The following is a 5,824-nucleotide window of genomic DNA, read 5'->3' as shown; positions in this document are numbered from 1 at the left end:
CGATGCAACGCAATGCGTAAAAAGACAGTATAAGTCATTATAATCCATAATTATGTCCCCACTGGATGCAATAAATGCCTCGTTTATAATGGGTTTTCATGTTTTTGAATCATCGCTCCGGCCTGACAGGGCATCACAGTATGGTGAGGGGCGTAACATTTCCGTCACACGCTTGAGGTATTCGGCCAATCACAACGCACTGGATAGCTGGCCAATCACAGCACACCTTGTTTTTTCAGAACGATGAGTTTTGTAAAAATCGTTTCAGAAAGGCGGGGCATAGAGGAGAAACAATAATGTACAGTATGTGGAAAATAATGTGTTTTTTGAACCTTAAACCACATAAACACATTTCATTACACCAAATACACAAAATAATGTTCTTTTTAGCAGCATCATATGACCCCTTTGAGCATAATTTCACAAAACTGAAGTCAAACCATTCTGTTTTTGCTTCAAATTTTCGAAATTATACAATGTAATTTAGATTAAAAACTGCTCAGCATCTTTGATCTTTGGATCATGATTAAAATGCAGTGGTTGCCTCTAATAAGCACAGACAAAGCCTTAGTTTGTTTATATGAAGAGATTTATTTTATTTGTGTTACTTATTTAATTGATTTGGGGCTTGTTTTTAAATGTAAAAAAACCAACAGTTTTGTTATTTACATTTACATTATATTTGAATTTTGTTATTTAGCAGACGCTTTTATCCAAAGCGACTAACAAATGAGGACAATAGAAGCAATCAAAACCAACAAAAGAGCAATAATTAACAAGTGCTATATTAGTATATTATTAGAGTGTTATATTTCAAACAATAATGTACAGTATGTGGAAAATAATGTGTTTTTTGAACCTTAAACCGCATAAACACATTTCATTACACCAAATACACAAAATAATGTTCTTTTTAGCAACATCATATGACCCCTTTGAGCATAATTTCACAAAACTGAAGTCAAACCATTCTGTTTTTGCTTCAAATTTTCGAAATTATACAATGTAATTTAGATTAAAAACTGCTCAGCATCTTTGATCTTTGGATCATGATTAAAATGCAGTGGTTGCCTCTAATAAGCACAGACAAAGCCTTAGTTTGTTTATATGAAGAGATTTATTTTATTTGTGTTACTTATTTAATTGATTTGGGGCTTGTTTTTAAATGTAAAAAAACCAACTAGTTTTGTTATTTACATTTACATTATATTTCAATTTTGTTATTTAGCAGACGCTTTTATCCAAAGCGACTAACAAATGAGGACAATAGAAGCAATCAAAACCAACAAAAGAGCAATAATTAACAAGTGCTATATTAGTATATTATTAGAGTGTTATATTTCAATTTCACAAAGAAATCTACAGTATTTTGTCCAAGCAATAATAAAAGGACACATTTAACTTATAATTTGTCTTAAATATCATTTTGTAAAAAGAAAAAAATTGTGAATCGAATCATGAAATCAAAATCGTGAATCGAATCATGAGTTGAGTGAATCATTACATCCCTACAAGATACTCAATCAAATTCACTTTCGGACACCTGACAGCCACTCAAATAAGCCAAAATACCAGCATATATGATCCTATGGTGAATGAACACATTCAGCATTCCAGTTCCTCCAACAGTCACTGAACTGATGAGCCGCTGAAATGCGCATGAGTGAACCGAGCACCAGTATGTATGGTCATTGTTTATGTATAATTGTGCATTGATGAAGGTATTTTATTCACTTTATATGCTTTAGACATGTAAAATATCTGTGTTTCACATCATTATTGGTTGCTTTAAAATTGTGTGTACTTTGTCATTGTGTGAATGCGTAAACAAACTGGCGAATTGTTTGTTTGAGCCTGTTCATTGAAACAAACTGTCTGAAAGAACCAGTTTTCACACTTCCCCATTTGCCTGAGGCTCTGGATTACAGGTAATAATTAAGTAAATAACGTACAGTTTCTTGCACTATATTGTTCGTTTTGCTTTATAAGACCTCAATATATCATCACGAGACACGGGTGCTAATTTTGTGTTGTCTGATTTGCTTTTTTGACTCTCAAAGTGATGGCAGCCACTAACTTGCATGAATCACAAAGACCACGGTTTCAGCTAAAATATGTTTTTTTTATGGTTGCATGAGGGTAAGTAAATTAACATCATATCAACAATATTTGGGTAAACTATCCCAGTACCTCTGGACAGAAACGTACTACATTTAATGAAATGGTTCACTCAGAAATGTAAACTTCAGCCTTTCACTTTTGACAATCTTTTCTTTTGTGCTCCACAGACGAGAGTAAGTCACACAGGTTTGACAGGGCATGAGGGTAAATGACAGAATTGTCTTTTTTTGCTGAACTATCCCTTTAAGGCATTTAGCCAAACTGTTTAGGCTATTACTGTGCTTTAGCATTGTGATAAACACTTGGCAAGCCTGTCATTTGGAGCAACCTGGTAAGAAAGCAGTGCATTATTATACCCTGATGTAACCATTCTGTACTTGTTTACTTCCTTATAGGAAAATAGCTTTTGTCATCAGGAAGTAGGCTAATGTTGTATTAGAGGCCATTATAAAGCAGAGAATGTAAATTAATGCATGAACAAACACAAAACATGATGGGGCTGATATTACAGTTGATTGTGGATACAGTAGGGTGACCAGACGTCAGACAGTCACAGTTTTTGGTGTCCTGTCCCCGGAAATGTCCCCGTTTTACAGCACATTCCAAACAATTAAAATGTAAAAGTCACATGTATAGTAACATACTAACTATACATGTTAAAACGAAGTACTGTTTGAGTGCACTTTATAACAAGGCATGGTAAGGTTGCGGGATTGTTGTGCACGTATTAAACATGCTTGAAACTTCTGCCATCTCCGATATGAATAATACAAAATAATAATAATAAACTAATAAATTACACTTGCACAGTTACATTTGCAGAAAGCATATATTTTGTGTTCAAAATGAGCCTAAAATGCAAAACAACAACCCTGACTAGATCCATTTCTAAAAGCACAAACAAAATTTGAAAAGTTGAAATTACTCAGTTTGTGAAAATGTTAAATACCGTTAGAAAATATTAAACATATTTGTTAAATACAGCTTTGTTTATCACATGTTCTCTCATATTTATTGTTTTATTTTTAATGTGTTTTTGTTAAGATATCATTTTGTTTTGCTAGTTACTATTTACTATTTTTGAAAGTGTGAATTTTGGTGAATAATATTAAAAAACGAAAGTAAATCATCCCTGTAATTATTAATTAGGATATTAATATATGGAACCCACACCAATTAAAAAACAAAAATATACAAATATATATTGTCCCAGTTTTTTTAATCAAGTCAGATTTCAGTGATATTTTGACCCTGGTTTTCATTTCAGAAATCTGGTCACCTTAGGATACAGTGCTAGTTTTCAAAGGAGCAGAGAAATAAATGCTAGACAAAAGTACAAACTAATATTTCTGTTTCAAATGAACTGGAAGTAGGTCTACTTCAGCGACAAACTTATTATTTTATTGCACTGCCAAAAGTGAAGACATTTTTTAACGTTATTTCAAAATAATCAAAAATCTAATATGATGAGATGATAACATGTAGCACACTGTTTGAAACGTTACCGATGAATGCAACTTAAACATCATATGCTTAAAATAATTATATAATTGAATTTCAGTAGTTATCAGTAGCATAACAATGTATGTCATGCTACAATAGATATATTTATCCTCATGTCAGGTTATGAAGAGGCGATTCATTAGACCGCTAGAGGGCAGCAGAACACACACAAAGGTAATTCTAGCCAATTAGGGAAGATTAATTAAATTAATTATGTATAAAATTGTTTTTTTAATCAAGTCAGATTTCAGTGATATTTTGACCCTGGTTTTCATTTCAGAAATCTGGTCACCTTAGGATACAGTGCTAGTTTTCAAAGGAGCAGAGAAATAAATGCTAGACAAAAGTACAAACTAATATTTCTGTTTCAAATGAACTGGAAGTAGGTCTACTTCAGCGACAAACTTATTATTTTATTGCACTGCCAAAAGTGAAGACATTTTTTAACGTTATTTCAAAATAATCAAAAATCTAATATGATGAGATGATAACATGTAGCACACTGTTTGAAACGTTACCGATGAATGCAACTTAAACATCATATGCTTAAAATAATTATATAATTGAATTTCAGTAGTTATCAGTAGCATAACAATGTATGTCATGCTACAATAGATATATTTATCCTCATGTCAGGCTATGAAGAGGCGATTCATTAGACCGCTAGAGGGCAGCAGAACACACACAAAGGTAATTCTAGCCAATTAGGGAAGATTAAATTAATTATGTATAAAAAATTTTATTAAAAATACATCTTTGCATTTTGCACAAAACAGTTTGGTGTATCTGCTTACGGTATCTGCAAATACAGTTAAATGCTGCGTTACACTAATTGCATTGTTTTCTCACAAGATTAGCCTCAATAAACTAAACTACCTGAAAAAAATCGATGTTTTCAGCTTAAACATAAATGTCAAAACGACCTGCAGAGATGCAATGAAGATAAAACCGACCTCCCTTGAGATTAAAAAAGAAAGAAAGAAAAAGATTATGGCTTAAAAACTATAGCCTCTTTAGCTATTAATATGAAGCTTCATATCATATTTCACTCATGCACACTGAAGATGTGCAGTGGATTTGACCAAGTTTAAAACTACTGATCTAACTACCGTACTGTATAGGCTAGCCTACTACTAGCATCTTAATGTGTAAATTAAGGCTGACACTGTAGATATGGTAATTTTCCACAGAAACTGCCAAAAGATGAAAGAAACTAGATGAGCTTCAACAAAAGCTCACAAATTCATTTCCGTTAAGATTTTCATTTAAGATTCGTTTCCCTTAAATTGCCTCCTCCGTCTCTGTCATGCAAGTTCAGCATGTTTATTGTTAACAGACCTGTTCGTGAAGTGGCAAACATGATTTATGTTTACTACAGAAATAAAACATATCAAATCCCTCATGCCAGACTTTCATCCCTGATGTTGAATCGTTTTTCCGGTAAATGGAGATGCATGAGTGCTTTGGATCCATAGAGTATGCATCCTATATGTGGCTGGCTGCAGGCTGCAGCTGGGAGCATGTGGAAGACCAATATACAGTAAGTGCTTTAAAGCATCAAGATCATTAAGGTCAGGTATGAGACTCTGCAGGCACATCGTCAGAAAATCAGTCCATGTTATTAGTGCACTAAGCCAGAACAGACCTGAATTTATATATTTAATTTATATATATAACATAAATACACCGACTTGAATACACCACACAGCATGATTATACTAAATTAATTAGGATTCATTTTGATATGTTTTGGAAGCATGAAGCAAAAAATGTCAGGTAACTGTCTTGATATCATAATGACAAAAAAAGTAGTCTCATCAAAAGGATGACATTCTTGATAGAAAACCTTTTAAGATGTTGGGCATGTTATTATTAATATGTTGTTGTTATTTGTTTGTAAACTATTATTATGTATAATATCTAAATAAAGTATAATTATAATATACTACCATTTTTTGTCAATAAGATTATTATTATTAATAATCTTTTAACACTAGGGTGCTATTTATGGAGGCTATATCTTTAACACCAAGCATTTCTGCAGACTCTGTTGATCTTCTCCTTGATTCCTTTAACTCAAAAGTTAAGAATGTTATTGATGATATTGCTCCTGTGAAAGTCAGCAAGAAGACTGGCAGACAGAAATCAGCTTGGAGAAAATCAACAGCAGTACAGAGTATGAAAAGACAATGCAGAAAAG

Source organism: Sinocyclocheilus grahami, unplaced genomic scaffold (assembly GCF_001515645.1).
Source record: "Sinocyclocheilus grahami isolate Dianchi unplaced genomic scaffold, SAMN03320097.WGS_v1.1 scaffold1569.1, whole genome shotgun sequence".
Lineage (NCBI taxonomy): Eukaryota > Metazoa > Chordata > Actinopteri > Cypriniformes > Cyprinidae > Sinocyclocheilus > Sinocyclocheilus grahami.
This window is presented reverse-complemented; position numbering follows the sequence as displayed.